We start from the raw sequence: 17,347 nt of genomic DNA, 5'->3' as shown, positions 1-17,347 counted from the left end.
CGATCTCTTCTTCTATCTCGAAGACGGATCTGTCCATCTCCTGAATGATCACAAGTGTCTGTGCACTTGTTTGGTTTTTCCTTCTCACGGAAATGTTGTAGCATTCCCTTCCTGCGAGCTGGTCTCACTTCAGCGTCCTGATGCCACTAGATGTCAGGAACTTGATGGCCAAGTGCCTAACAGACAATACTGCCCCTAGCCCAATCAGGGTTGGTCTCCCGAGCAATACGTTGTAGGCCGATGGTGCATCCACCACCACGAACTCCATCATCTTGGTTACCGAGACTGGATAGTCTCCCAAGGTTATGGGGAGTTCAATGGATCCCGTAAAGCAATCCCTTCTCTTGAAAATCCATACAACGTGGTTGCACAGACTTTGAAATCTCATAGCGTGAGTCCCATCTTTTTTTAGAGTGGCCTTGTAAATAATATTCACAGAGCTCCCATTATCAATCAGGACCCTGTGTTTCCTTCTATTCGCGAGCTGAAGCGTGATCACCAGGGGGTTGTTATGAGGAAACTGGACGTGTGATGCATCCTCTTCTATAAAAGTGATGGGTTGAGTTTCAACCTTCTACTTCTTCGGAGCTCGTGGTTCCAGCTCGTAGGGAGAACTATCCCTAATTTTGAGCTCGTTTACGTATCTCTTTTGGGAATTTCTGCCCGATCCTGCAAGATGTGGTCCCCTAGAGATGGTTACCACATCCTCCCCATCCATAGAGGGAGGTCAATCATCCTCCCGTGCTCAAGAGTTGTTCTGTTAGGCAGGTTGCACAGATGCTACACTATGTCCTATCGAGGCTTGATTGGGATTTTGGTTTCTCACATACTGTCTGAAATATCCCCTCGAGATCAAGCCTTCGATCTCGTCCTTCAGTTTTCGGCACTCATCAGTATGTCCGACGTCCTTGTGGACTCTGCAATATTTATTGGAGTCCCTCTTTGCCTTTTGATTCCGCATTGGGTTAGGTCATCTAAATGGGACCTGATTCTCATTGGCAAGAAATATATTCTCCTGAGTCTGATTGAGCTCGGTACACACTGTGTAAATGGAGAAATATTTGTCTCCCTTCTTCTTTTTCCCCCCGTTAGCCTCAGGGTTATTCACTTCATTCTTCTTTCTTTTTGAAGGGTTATCCTTAGAGGGTTTTGACGTCGATGGGGCAGCCGAGGTCGACGCCGAGTTAACATTTGTTATTTTTGTTACAGGCTGAGAGGTCAGATTTAATGGTGACCTCGCCTCTTCTACATTGACAAATCTTTGGGCCCTCTTGTTGAACTCGGTTAATGACCTTATATGTTTTCTTTGTATATCCTCCCAAAGGGGACTCCCTGGTAATATACCAACTCTTACAGCCATCAAGTGGCCACTATCATCGACGTTGCGGCTCGAGCTACTTCTGTATTAAACCTTGTAAGGTAACTCTTCAGTGACTCTCCCTATTGTTGTTTGACGTTGGTCAATGCTGAGGCTTCGGGCCTGACGCCTACCATGGCTTTGAACTGCTTCTTAAACTCTTTTGCTAGTTTATCCCAAGATGAGATCAAATGTCTTCTAAACTTTTCGAACCAGTTTTTTGTTGGTCCTGTCAGAGTAGCTGAGAACAACATACATCGACGCTCATAACCGACATTGTTGGCTCGCATGATGGTATTGAATTTGCTCAGATGAATGTATGGGTCTAAGTTCCCATCAAATGGTGCTACATAGGGTATTCTAAACCCCTGTGGAAATGGAGTGTTGGAGATATGTGGGGCAAAAAGGCTCGAGCTCCTCATCGGAGTCTTCAGCCTTATCTCTGTTCCTTTCATCTTGTAGGAGCCTGAACCCCCTTTTGAGCTTGTCAATTCTCTCTTGGACAAGGTCCACTGGAGGCCGAGCTTGAACATGGGGAAGCTGGTTATTGTTTATAAAAACTCCTGCTCCTTGTCCCGGGATAGGGTTATTATGGTTTCCATATGCCAGCTATTTTTTACTGTTCAAATGGTCGCGTAAGTCAGGATTCATGGGATTGGCCTACCCCCGGTTATGATTCAAGTGATTCCGAAGGTCAGGATGACTGCCATGATTTTTCAGTATTTCTGGGCTTGATAATATATATGCTTACAGACCGAGTGTAGTCTAAGCTCCCACTTATGAAGCTAACATTTCTTTCTGGCTGAGGGGCTCGGTGGTTACGAGGTGGATCATCCACTGGCCTCCGTGCCCCATCCGTTTGTGCTCTCGATACACGGCTTCCCGACGACTGGGGAACTCTATGTTCTCGAGTAGCCTCTTTTTTTTGCCCCTATGTCCAGGTCTAGCTTGACGGTTCCCATCTCGACTGCCACTGCGAGAGGGCCTCTGCGGTGCAAGTCGTGGTGCCTCTTGAACTAGTGAGGGGTGTCTTATTGGAGAGGGTGGATGTCTTATAAGTGATGGTGGTGGCCTCCCATTTTTGGGTCTAGATGGTCTAAAACTGGCCCGAACAAGTTCCAAGTTGTTCCTGACTACTTTAGGGTTAGGGTTCTGAGCTGCTGGAGGAGCTCAATTATTCTCTGTTCCTGTAGACACCTCTGCAGTCAGATTGTAAGTAGCCTAAACTCGAGTATTTCTCCTAAGGCGTTCATCACCAAGATTTGTTCTGGGCTTTGGCTGAGCCTGTTGGGCCCCTTGTTCAGCTCTCCTGGTGGCCGTGCTCCCTCGGGGGTGTCTTCTTGGCCTCCAAGGCGATGCCTGAACCTCAACGGCTTGTTTGGCCAACTCTTCGTTGCACTTGTTGCTTCTGCCAATTGTTGGCGCAATTGGCGATTCTCTAGTTCAACAATAAGAATGTACCTATCTGGATTATAGTAGAGATCCTCGTCAGGTCTGGGAGCAGGTGGTCCTTGGGAATAAGATAATGCACTCCCTTCCTCTAGGCCCTGGTCAGCCATGGGTTGCTTTCCAGGTTAACGCGGGTGATCTTCAGTGCGAGGAGTTTGCTCCTCCGGTATTTGGGGCAATGGTCGTCCACCAGTACTGGGGTTATTCGTAGCGGCCATTGGTGATTCAGGAGGTTTGTGATTAAACAATCTAACGACTTGCTTAATGCTCTCAATGAAAGCACCAAACTGTTGACGTCGTTTGTCGTCAACTTAAATATGAAGAGCACTAAACACATAATTAAGAAAATAAACCAGAACAATTGGGGTTTTATGTGGTTCAGCATTTAAATTATGCCTATTCCACAAGTCAATATTATTAAGTGGTGGAATTCTCTTTTAAAGCTTTTACAAAGCAATTTTTGTAGAGTATTCCTAGTACCGAATTGTGCGTATCGACAAATGAAATTCTCCAATCTATTTATAGACTGGTTAATAAAAACATCTTCCCTTTATTTCAGGAAGTTACAATTCAAATTTGAAATACATATAAATAAATATATTAATCACGTAATACCCCATGACTATCAGGATTTATTTTCAGACTACAACAAATCCTCAAGGAATAAGGATTCTCTAACAGCAACCGTGTTCAAACTGGATATCGACCTCAAAGATACAATTTACTGACTTTCGAGATCAACTATCATCGCGAGCTCGTCATTCTGGTTAGCCTCATCCTCAGCAAGCAATTCCATCAAGCTTAGCCCTCAGTGATCAACCTTTTCGAGCCTGCAACGAAGGTTCGAATTGCTTTCATATACTTCGAAGAAGATCCATCCTTTCGAGCTTGATGCTTATGCTCGAACCGTCTTAGCTGGTGCTCGATCGCCAATAAGAACAAATCAGGAAACATGTTAATTTTTACAAGTGTAGAGCCCTTACTCAACATTTTCGAGCTTACACTTTACGAGCCTAAATTTTGAGGCTCATTTATGACGATTTCGAAATTTGGGTGTAACATATTCCTTTTGACCAAAAATTTTAACCCTAAACCATTAATCACATTTAGTTACACGGTTATGGCCAAATGACTCGTTTAGCTAGTTTAGCACTGTTTAAAATACACAGTGTAACGATCTTGGTTAACCAGGATTCAACAATCGGGCAAGCCCTAATCATGTACATCACGTATTAGGTGTAATTTTCTTACCTCAGGTTTGAGTGTAATGTAAAATAAGAACGACACTCGAGTGCAATCTCGAGCCTCTAGCAATAACCTAGTCACAACCAAGAATAGAATTCCATTAAGAACGAGTAAACAAAGACTTCCGGATCGAGTCCTAGTATTCGAGACGTCGAATCCTACTGAATCGGGTTGTAGGATCGATCCCGAGCCCTTATGTTTGAGTTTCCGCACTAAAAACTTTCATTGGAAATAACCCCTATTTGCACTGCGGCAACCCACAATTAGAGTCGTGACTCTCACAAACAAAGAGCTCAGCCCCCAATTACCCAAAATAGGGGATACAACGCAGCCCTGCAGGTGCCACGACGCGATCTTGCTTCAGGAAATCGCACAGACTCCTGAGTTCATGAGGGCCGCGGCTCGTCCCCGTGAACTCAGCTTTCTAAGATCCAAATCCTCTGAAAACTCTCCCCAAATTCATACCAAACCCACCATTCAATCTCATAACATCCATAGAACGTTCCAGACAACAAAACCCACTTTTCAAATGGATCAAAAACTTGCTAAACCATAAAATCCAAATCAAAACTCAATAAAATTAAGAAAACAGAAACTCAGAAATTCAAAGCTTAAATTACCTCCGATTAAGTCATTTTGCAGCTAATTCCCCCAGCTATCAAGCTTCTAATCTTCACTAGAATCGTTATGACTCTAACCTTGCTTGAATTCGAGCCCTAAAACTCGAGTTTTCTTAAAAAATGCTAATGAGTGTCAAGTGAGAGAATGGGAGAGTGAACGAGAGTGTTTGAACGTAATTTCTATTTTTGTCAAGTTTCTTAAAGCTCAAGTAACCTTAAGTGAGTCCCAAGGCTTGGGGTACCAAAAACATCCCCGATGGTAAAATGGTCAAAATCCCCATAATTCCCTCATGATCTAAATAACTCCAAATATATCCTCGAATATTCATTCCCATTGCCCAATATCCTGGTAATGTACTAAATACCCAAAATACCCCTTGACTCACCTCGAGTCGAGTATTGGTCCTGTTGTGACTTTCCCACTAACTTGCTCCCTAGGATCGCCTCGTGCTGAGTAACCCAAATGTATCCACAATATGGTCTCACACATATATCACATATATGCATAATATACCCATAACGGGCCAAATTATGAAAATTTCCCTTCTGATAAGAAACAGGCCCGCATGCATATTTAATACACCTAAACATGCATATCAAGTCATATTATAATATAACTCACATAATCATACAATGATACACATAAACACGTAATTTTCCATAGTTTTCCATCCTGGCCCCTTAATCAAGGCCCTAAGCCTCATTAGGTAATTTGGGACGTCATAACTATCCTCTCCTTACAGAAACTTCATCCTCAAAATTTTACCTAAACAACTCGGGATACCGATTCTGCATATCTGACTCCAGCTCCTAGGTCGCCTCCTTGACCTTGTTGTTCCTCCATAATACCTTAACCAAAGGTATAGTTTTGTTCCTCTGGATCTTGTCCTTCCTGTCTAGTATCTGGATTGGGTTTTCCTCATAGCATAGATTTTTCTGAAGCTCAAGATCCTCGTAACCCAAATGACATGACTAAAAACTCATAATGCCCATATCTGGTAAGAAAGTAAGTCTTCGGTATATCTCCCTCCTTGATCCTCAGCTGGTGATAACTAGATCGAAGATCGATCTTTGAGAATACTATCTTACCTTGCAACTGATAAAATAGGTCATCTATCCTTGGCAGAGGATACTTGTTCTCAATTGTTAACTTGTTCAGTTCCTTGTAGTAATTACGCATTCTCAGAGAACCATCCTTCTTCTTTACAAATAGGACTGCACCTTATGGTGAGAAATTGGTTCTAATAAAACCCAAGTGTAACAGCTCTTGCAGCTGTACCTTTAATTATTTTAACTCTGATGCGTCCATTCTATACAGTGCCCTAGACACCGGCTTTGTCCCTGGTGCCAGTTCAATAACAAACTTTATCTCTGTGTATGTCGAAAACCTTGAAAAATCCTCTGGAAACACATCTAGAAACTCACAGACTAATTTATTCCCCTCTGGTCTCACTGGCACGACCTGAGTGGTATCTACCACATTGGCTAAGAATTCTACGGAACCACCTTGCAATAGATCTCTAGCCTTCAATACAGATATCATAGGTAAATGGGGTCCATGCACAGTGCTTAAAAAATACAAAGGGACCCTCAGGCTCAAAGGTTACCATCTTCTTCCTACAGTTTATGGTTGCCCCATACTTCACTAACAAGTCCATACCCAGAATCATGTTGAAGTTGGTCATAACAACTCTATTAAATCAACTGACAACTCTCTGCCCTCCACTGTCACTGGCAATGATCTGACCCATCTCCTGGATACTACTAACTCCCCAGTGGTCAATAAGGTCCGAACCCCACAACATAATAATAACATGGTCTACACAGTCCATCAATAATTTTACTAGCAACAAAAGAATGTGTAGCACCAGAATCAATCAAAACAGTATAAGGGGTTCCAGCACTAAAAACTGACCTGTAACTAATGAGGGACAAGCCTCGGCTTCTGCCTGTGTCATTGAGAACACTCGAGCTGGGGTCGAGCTTTCTGCCTTTCTTGCTTCCTCCTTTCTTGCCATCAGGCAATCTTTCTTTAAGTGTCCCACTATCTCGCACAGAAAAGCAGAACTTTGCCTGACACTCTCCTATATGGCGCCTCCTACATCAGGCGCACTCTGGAAAAGTCCTCCAGCCCTCATTGCCATCCTAGCGGTCTATCTGAATACTAGTGGTCTCATGTTAGGGCCTGGAGTTGGAAATGCATCAAGAGCCTTCCTTTTCTGATCACTGGGGCCCCCGTCCATACCTGAACTCATGAATTGAGGTACCACCCTCCTAGTGTCTCTCCTAGCAGTGTTCTTGCGTAATATTTTTTTCTCTACACTCTCAGCTATGAGCACCCTCTTAACCACTTATGCCTAAGTAGTCACCCTTGGCACAGTAGTGATACGAACATCTTGGGATATCATAGGCTGTAGCTCCTGGAGAAACCTCTCTTGTCTGGTCCCATTAGTGGGCACCAATTCCCTAACAAACTTTGCATATCTGTCAAACTTCAAGGTATAATCAGTCACTGACATGTTGCCCTGAAGTAACCAGTTGAACTCTTTAGCCTTTGCTACTCTAATGGCATCATTGTCATATTTTTCATTAAATAGAGTCCTAAACTCTTTCCATTCTAGGGTATTAATATTCCTTGTAATTCTCCAAAATCCCTAATGTGGTTTAATGGTTGGATTAGTAGGCCGGGAGGGCCATAATTTATTTATTATGCATGTTTATGTGAATTATATTATAATATGATGTTAAATGCATGCATGTGGGTCCACATTTATCATAGGGGTATTTTGATAATTTGACCCGTTGAGGGCGTAATTGTATATTTGTATGCATGTCGGTGATCTATTGTTGAGGCCACATTATAATGTGGATTTGTTCGAGCTATTCGACATGAGACGATATTTGAGTGCAAATTAGTGGTTTAGTAATAACGGAATTGAGTTCGAGGCTCGGGGTAAGTCTCGGGATATTTTGTTTATTAGAGCGTTGTCAGAAATTAAAGGGTAATAGGATATGAATTATTGATATTTGAGAATATCAAGAAGAATGGGAATCGGAAGGTGCTAATTATGATTAATGAAATAGGCAGGAAAGGACGATTTTACCCTTGGGAGTCTTTAGAAACCTTTAATTGACCTAGGGGCAAAATAATCTTTTCACCCCTAAGATATATATATATATCATCCATTTGGACTGTAGAAGCTTACCAAAGTAGAGCACTCTTCTCCTTCATCCAATCCTCATTCCTCCTCCTTCTTCCTTTCAATTTTTGATACCCAATTTGAAGAACCAAGTGAGGAAATCAAAGGTTGGAGCTTAGAACTTTGGTTCATCCATTGAAGAGGACTCAAATCTTGCTTGAGGAAAGAATTCATCCATGAAACTTTAGTTATACTGTATTTTTCTAATGGTTTTTAGTTGAGAAATTTGAAGTGATTAGTTGGGAATCAATGGAAGTTTTTGATTAAGTTTACTTGGGTTTTGATGAGGTTTGGGTATGGATGAAGTTTTGGGGTTAAATGGCATGTTTGAGTGATGTTTGGGGTTGGTTTGAAAGCTTGGTTTTCAGGGGAAATAGCAGGGGAGAAGTCCAGAAAAATCTGGTCTTGCAGGTGGCGCCCCAGCGCTAGGCAGAGCATGGAGATGGATCTCTCTGACTTAGGGTAGCGCCCCAGCGCTAGGTCAGCTTCAGCAAGTCCTATTTGTAGGGCTCGGGTTGACTTTGGGGGCTCGGGGATTGGTTCCTTTACCCTGTTTAGGTGGATCAACAGTCTCGAGAGTGCGAGATTGATCTCGAGAGTGAGGTTTTAGATTGTGAACCTTTTATTAATTTACTTTATTGATGGTTTTCAATTGGTTATGACTAAGTGACCCCTAAGGAACTAAAAGGCAGATCGTTCTCAAGGGTCGTTCTTTTACTAATTCTCGCTCGAACCTGAGGTAAGAAAACTACACCTTATATGTGACATGCATGGTTATTATTGAGGCATGTTGAGTGTTTAAATGTGGACATGGATTGCATATCAAATGCTTAGCAAATCTTGCTTACTTGTGAATGACACTAACTTACTAGTCAGAATCGACAATGGTGTTAGAACTAGCTGTGATGTTGTGACTTACTAGTCAAGTTCGACAGTAGTTTTGAGCACTGATCGTATGTTACTGACCTACGAGTCAGGAGTGGCATAAGTGTCATGAACGCAAAGCCGATAAAAGATTAGATCAAATCGACATCTGCATTGAATGACTCATCATGAGCATTAATGTCGGACCGACCCCAAGTTCGATGAAAACTAAAAGCGCTTGCCTAGTTCTATGACTATTTACTCAGAGCTAGGGCCAGAAGGCCCAGGTGATCCTATCGTCACATGGCTAAGGGTATGGAACCTGCAGTAGTGACTCCATGGTCACTCCCTTGGTTTATATTGGTGACTCGCTTATCAGTCACTTATCCTGTATAAGCTAGTGACTCAATCATTTATTTTTAAAGGGTGCAGAATCCCATGTTAGTGACTTATTAATCTGTCACTCATCAGTTTAGGACTATAAGTCCTGGATGATTATCATGATCACCGTTTGATATTATATATATGCAGTATTGAGTATTCTTGCTGGGCTTTGGCTCATGGGTGCTATGTGGTGCAGGTAAAGGGAAAGAGAAGCTCACCTAGCCTTGAATGGAGAGCTTAGGTGGCGATGTGTACATATGCGGCCGCTTGACCACCACGGAAAATGAGGTTCTCGGAGGAACTAGGGGGTTTACCCTATTTTCCGCTTAGGTGGGCGGGTTGTAAATTTTACAATGTAATGAACATTTTGGATTGTAAATAACTTGTAAATGTTTATATGGGCCCATGAAGAGCTTTATGTTTTAAATAAAATATATCCTTTCCTTTTGATTGGTTTTTCACTTTAGCCTATTAATAACACTTAGATGCCCGTTTTTAACCAAAGAACTCGATTAGCGAGTTAATCACAGTTCAAAGTTCACAGGAACTGCCTTGGGGTAACCAGGGCGTTACAACTTGGTATCATAGGGTGCCAAGGTTTAGGGTTCCTCTAGACTAGCTGGGCATGTACACTTGCAATGCCCCAAATTTCCTAATAAGGTTTAGGACCTTGATGGCCATAGTTGATTTATTATGTTATTAAATGATTATATGCATGTTTATGTGAATTATATTATTATATAATGGTAAATGCATGCATATGGGTTCATTTTTAATTATAAGGGAATTTTGGTAATTTGGTCGGTTGAGGGCGTGATTGTGTATTTTCATGCATGTGGGTGAATTACAAATAATACCACATTATATGTGGATTTGTTTGAGCCATTCAAAATGAGACGATCTTGAGTGCAAAGTAGCAGTTTAGTCATAACGGTATTAAGTTCGGGGCTCGGGGTGAGTCTCGGGGTGATTTTAATGATTAGAGCATTGTGGGGAATTAAATGGTAACAAGATATGAATTACTGGTGTTGGAGAATATCGAGAATAGCGGGAATTGAAGGGTGTTAATTATGATTAACGAAATAAGTGGAAGATGACGGTTTTACCCTTGGGAGTCTTTAGAAACATTTAATTGACCTAGGGGCAAAATAGACATTTTACCCCTAGGATATATATGACTCTAGTAACCTGTAGAAAACTTAAACCAAAACAGAGTTCTCCTTCTTCATACGTTCATCAACTTTCTCCTTTCCTCCTTTAGAATTTTTGAAGCCAACTTGAAGAAATAAGCTAGGAAATTAAAGGTTTGAGCTTAGGATCTTGATTCATCCATTGAAGAGGACTCAAAACCAGCTTGAGGTAGGAAATCATCCATGAACTTTAAGCTTTGCTCTGTTTTTCTTATAGTTTTCATCTTATAGATTTTGATGTGGATATTTGGGAATTAGTGGAAGTTTTTGAGTTTGGTTGCTTGGGTTTTAATGAGGGTGTGATGTAGATGAAGTTTAGGGGTTGAATTGGATGTTTTGGTAATGTTTGGGATTGGTTTGGAGGGTTGGTTTCAAGGGAAATCGCAAGGAGGGAAAAACAGAAATTTTTCTGGTCTGAAGCTGGCGCCCTAGCGCTATGCAGGGCAGGGATTTGGGCCTCTCAGCCTTGGGACTGCGCCTCAGCGCTAGACCAACTTCAGAAAGTCTCATTTTTAGGGCTCGGGATAGTTTTTAAGGCTCGGAGGTTGGTTCCTTTACCCTATTTGAGTAGATTGTGAGTCCCGAGAGTGTAGGTTTGGTCCCGGGAGTGAGATTTTAGATTGTGAACTTTTATTGATTTACTTCATTAATGGATTCCAATTGGTTATGACTAGGTGACCGCTAAGGAACTAAAAGACATATCGTTTGCAAGGGTCGTTCTTTTATTAATTCTCGCTTGAACCAGAGGTAAGAAAACTGCACCCCATATGTGACATGCATGGTTATTCTTGATGTATGTTGGATGTTTAAATGTGATGCATGTGATGCACGAGAAACATGTGATTAGGGCATGCCATGAATGTTGAATATGAGATTGATCAGAACTTGAGTCTCTGTGTTTGTGCATGATCATAATTATGCTAGCAACTATTAAGTAAGCATGCTGAATGCCCTACTTTTGGACATTTGACATATGATATATGCCTGGTAGCATTGCTTGCTTGTGCGTGGCACTGACTAACTAGTTAGATTAGGCAATGGTGTCAGTATTAACTGTGAAGCTCTGACCTACTTGTCAAAGTTCGCAGTAGTACTGAGCACTAGTCACCTGGTATTGACTAATAAGTAAAGGATGGCTTTAGCGTGTTTAATGCAAGCCGATAAAGATTAGATCTAATTGACATCTGCATTGAATGACTCAAATGAGCATTAATGCCGGATCGACCTCAAGTTCGATGAAAACTAAAAGCCCTTGTCTAGCCAAAGGATAGTCACTTAGAGTCAGGGCCAGAGAGCCCTAGTGACTATTTAGTCACATGGCTAAGGGTGTTGAGCCCGAGTGACTTACCCAGCAGTCACTCATCTGATTACAGCCAATGCCGGAAAGCCTAGGTGGCAATTTTGTCACACGGCTGTGGGTGCCGAGCCCTGTAGTGACTTGCTTGTCAGTCACTAATTATGGTTTAACATAACCTCAAAGTGATATTCACTCATCTGATCAGGGCTATAAGCTCTGTATGATCATCATTGGCATGGCGGTGGGTGCTGAGCCCCATGGTGACTTGCTTGTTAGTCACTCATTATGGTTTACCAGAATCTCCAGTGTTAAATCACTCATCTGATTAGGATTGACTTGATAGTCATCCAATCAGGAGGGAAGGATTTATTATCCTAGATTCCCCAGCATTATCTGAATTTATTTGCATGCTTGAATAGAGCTATGTTTGCTAAGCATGCCATATATGATTTGATGTCATGATATGACTGTTCATGAGCATATTGAGTTTTCTTGCTGGGCTTCGGCTCACGGATGCTATGTGGTGCAGGTAAAGGCAAAAGAAAGCTGGACCATCCTTGAGTTGGAGAGCTCAGGTGACGATGTGTACATATGCAGCTGCTCGACCGCCACGACCGAGGTTTGAAAGAGGAACTAGGGTTAAACCCTGTTTTTTTCGCTTAGATCGGTTGGTTGTAATTATTTTGTTGTAATATACCTTTAAATTATATTTTTGGGATCCCAATGTATACAATAAATGTTATAATGAAACGTTATATTTTAACCAAAATTTTTAATCCCTAAACTACTAATCATACTTAGTTACACGATTATGGCCAAATAACTCGATTAGCAAGTTCAGCACTGTTTATAATGCACACCGTAACGGTCCCTGGAGTTTAGGATGCTACAACACTCGTCACTGAAGTCAAGCCTGACTCATGGTTTGTTAACTATTTATGTGGTTATATATTTAACTGCTCAAATATATTATAAATGCTTTACCTGTATACATGAGATACCTTGATAAGGCTGTGCCTTGAATACTACATCATCAGCAAGAACATTCTTATTAGTACTGATATTGCCAGGACATGCTTATTAGTACTGTTCATTGTGAACTATTATTTGATACATGTTAGATGCAAAATGCTATGATCATGTATCCATTTGTATATTTGTATAACTGTGGAATATGATAGTCATTTGCTTATTCTTGGACTGTGAGGTGGAAAGAGGTTTAGTTATCACTGCTTGACTGGCCATATTGACTATTGCAGCACAATATAAGTTGATAAGAATGAATCCAGGACAGACAGATTCATCAGCTGGCCAGGGTGATCAAGGCCAGAATAATAATCAGGGTCAAGAGAATGTCCAGGGCCAGATTCCACAGCCATCTCCTGAGAACTGGCAGTAGTTATTTAATGATCGGTAGGCTACAGTATTGAGGCAGGGAGAAGAACTCCGCCTCCTAAGACAATAGCAGGTTCTTGCAGTGGCCAGTGTATCTAAGGTGCCTCCTGTATCAGTGCCAGCAGCTGCCAGAGGTTGGTAACAAATGGGAGCCTCTATATGAAAGGTTAAAAAAACAGCAGCCTCTAGTCTATGAAGGCAGTGCAGATCCTGCCAAAGCTGAGCAGTGGATGAGCATGATTACCACTATCCTGGACTTTATGAGGATGATTGGTAATGAGAGGGTGGTTTGTGCCACGTATATGTTTCGCAAGGATGTCCGAATTTGGTGGGAGGTTATATCCTAGACCAGAAATATCAATGCCCTGAATTGGGAAGAGTTTCAGACTCTGTTCAACGAGAAGTACTAAAACGATGCCATCAGGGTGGCAAAAGCTGAGGAGTTTATCAGTGACTGAGTATGCCCTGAAGTTTGATCGATTGGCAAAGTTTTCCATGGAGTTGGTGCCCACTGATGGGACCAGAAATGAGAAGTTTCTCCAGGGGTTACAGCCTAGATTAGCCCCGGATGTTCGTATTACCACTGTGGCAGGGGTTACTACCTATGCACAGGTGGTTGAGAAGGCACTCACATCGGGGAGTGCAAAGAACAAGATCTGGCGAGACAATGCAGCTAGAAAGGAGTTCAGGAGAACAAGTTCTCCATTTATGGGTTCTGGTAGGGGTGGAGGCCCCAGTGATCAAAAGAGGAAGGTTCCTGACACCTTCCCAACTCCAGGTCCAGACAGGCGACCTCATGGTATTTCAATGGGTCGTTAGGGTGGTAGTGAGGCATGGAAGACTTATCCTGAATGCCCTAGGTGCAAGAGGCGCCATTTGGGAGAATGTAGGGCAAGGGCCTGCTTCTTATGTGGAGTAGTGGGCCATCTCAAGAAAGATTGCCCTAAGGCAAGAAAAGTAGAACCCAGGAAAGCGGACAACTTGGCCCCAGCTCGAGTGTTCGCATTGACACAAGACAATTAGAGCCAAAACTCTTACAAATAGAAAGCCCAGCCCCCAATTACTCAAGACATGGGCTGCGTCACGATCCTGCTTCAGGAAACTTCCTAGACTCGTAAGTTCATGAGGGCCATGGCGCCTAAGAACAGGGCCACATTACGAACCCGCGAATTCAACTTTCTCAGATCCAAACCCTCTCAAAGCTCACTCCAAATCCATACCAAACCCACCATTCAATCTCAACACTTCCCTAGAACGTTCCAGGAAACAAAACCAACTTTTCAAATGGATCAAAAGCTCACCGAACCATAAAATCCAAATCAAAACTCAAGAAACTTAAGGAAATAGAAACTCAGAAATTCAAAGCTTAATGTACCTCCGATTAAGTCATTTTCTAGCTAATTTCTCAAACTATCATTATTATATTCTTCCCTAGAATCATTATGACTCTAACCTTGCTTGAATGTGAGCCCTAAAACACGAGTTTCCTTCGAAAACGCTAACGAGCATCAAGTGAGAGAACTGGAGAGAGAACAAGAGTGTTTGAACATGATTTCTATTTTTGTCAGGTTTCTTAAAGCTCAAGTAACCTTAAGCGAGTCCCAACGCTTGGGGTACCAAAAACGTCCCCGAGGGTATAATGGTCAAAATCCCTAGAATTTCCTCATGATCTAAATAACTCCAAATATATCCTCGAATATTCATTCCCATTACCCAATATCCTAGTAATGTACTAAATACCCAAAATACCCCTTGACTCACCCCGAGTCGAGTATTGGTCTTGTTGTGACTTTCCTGCTAACATGCTCCCTAGGATCGCCTCGTGCTGAGTAACCCAAATATATCCACATAATAATGCGGTCTCACACATATATCACATATATGCCAAATATACCCATAACAAACCAAATTACATAAATTTCCCTTCTGATAAGAAATGGGCCCACATGCATATTTAATACACCTAAACATGCATATCAAGTCATATTATAAGATAACTCACATAATCATACAATATTACACATAAATATCACATAAACACATAATTTTTCATAGTTTTCCATCCTGGCCCCCCAATCAAGGCTCTAAGCCTTATTAAGTAATTTAGGGCGTTACAGTAGCACAGATCGTGGTGGACAACGGTAGTTCAGTGAACCTCTCATTAAAGTCAACCTTCAAGAAGACCATGCTGATGACAAGGGATCTGCCCCCTGCACCCCAATGCTATACGGGTTCTTAGGTGAAGGCTTGAATCCTATGGGACAGATCAAGCTATTAGTGACACTTGGAGAATTGCATCAACAAGCCTTAATATATTTGACCTTCGTGGTTATGGGTTGCTCCGCTGTCTATAACGCAAACTTGAGCCTTCTGGCCCTAGTGGAGTTTGGAGCAGCCACCTCTATTCACCACTTATGCGTGAAGCTCCCCACAGACTTGGGTATTGGCACGGTTCACGGGGACCAGAAAGAGGCCCGACAATGCTACAATGTGTCACTAAAGAACCCTGGGATGGTGATTGAGGATACAGCTTCCAAGCAGCCTCCTCTAGAAGAGATGGAGGTCTAGGCTATCCTCAAGGAGTGGGAGTACAATGAGTTGGACCCCATGGTTGGAGATGACAGGGCGATCAAACCACTGGAGGAGGTTGAAGGGGTCATCGTCAATGATTCCAATACAGAAAAGAAAACAAAGGCTGGGAAGGACCTTAAGCCTGAGGTTCAAAAAGCTCTAGTAAGCTTTCTCCGTGAGAACCAAGATGTCTTCTCCTAGTGTCATGCAGACATGACGGGAATCGATCCCAACATCATATGCCACACCTTAAACATTCCAGGCATATCCCTATTGGTATTAAATGAGAAAAATAAGAATACGCAGCAGAATATGATCTTTTAAAAAAATTATTAATACCAGTCAGGATCATACATATATAAATATATTAAATGACACATAAATAGATAAGAGATTACCTCTAGTAGCCTATCAAGTGTCCTTGAATTTTTTAGTATAAATCAACGATCTTCCTATCCTTTCTAAAAGCTCGCACCTTAGCCTTCCAAGTCAATCCTCAAACACACAAGGATGTGTGTGAGCATGTAGGATTCAAATGTTGATTTAGACTTTCTAAATGTACTTAACACATGAGATCTAGAGAGGATTGAGGAGAGAGAGAGGATAAAAAAAATTTCTATAATTTTAGGTATAGGAAATTCTATTGTTTCTTTTCTTAGAGAGAGTCTGATAGTCAAAATTAACAACATCTAAACTTATCAAAAGTATCGCTTCTTTTTAGGTTTATAAAGATGATCAACTAATTTAATTAATATTTATTTTATATAAATAAAACTGATAAGTTACATCTATTTTAATTATTTAATTCAAATCATATTTAAAACGAATAATTAAATAAACAAATTAATTTGAAATTCAAAATTCAAATCCCAGGGATAGGATATCCCTGAAGGTGGTGCCACTCACTGCGCAGCACAGTGAGTGGCGTGTGCCACTACTTGGCTATCCCTAATTTGATCATTTGTTTGTTTAATTAATATTTATGATAATATATTTATCATTTGTATATTTATGGACCTATAATACGATGCTCCAATAAACCAAATTATTAATCAAACTCTTTAATCTAATAATCTTATTTATTAATTCCATGATTACTCCACTATAAATATGAAATTGCATTATAAGTATTTATAGAATTATATTTATAGAGTTTTCTTTGTAGTCCATTGATATAATCAATAAATGTAGTTATTTCCCCCAATTATTGGTTAATTAAGTAGAGCTAGTCAAAATTACCATTTTGCCCTTCCAATTACCTCTTGTTCCTTAAGTACCATTAATTCACTAGCGAATAATTAATCTTTATGGAAAATGGTAAGTTTATAAAGATAGTCAACTCATATCGGTCATGTCATATATAATCTCTATTATATACTATACCTTTACAAAGATGTCTATCCACATCAGTAACCCGAATCTAGATTACTTGCATCTCATATGCTTAGTAAACTGTACTAGTAACCATTCATTAAAGATTCATTACTTTAAAATGTTACTGACTATTTTATTGATTGTATATGATCTTAATTCTCTTGTACTAATACAAGATCATATCCTCATAAATGAATATGTGATTTTCTTGATATTTATATGAATTATTCAAATAATAATTATAACATCATAATATAATAAAATGGTACCTTTATTTAAATCAATAAAATATCTTCACATGCTTTTACGACATAAATCCTAACAATCCCATCAAAGTGATCACCAACCATCTTCTTAGGAAAGTCCTCCAAAAGTCGGAGTCCTCTAGGAGACTCCTTAAA

This window comes from Humulus lupulus, chromosome 1 (assembly GCF_963169125.1).
Source record: "Humulus lupulus chromosome 1, drHumLupu1.1, whole genome shotgun sequence".
NCBI classification, from domain to species: domain Eukaryota; kingdom Viridiplantae; phylum Streptophyta; class Magnoliopsida; order Rosales; family Cannabaceae; genus Humulus; species Humulus lupulus.
The sequence above is the reverse complement of the archived record's forward strand: the minus strand, read 5'-3'. Positions refer to the sequence as shown.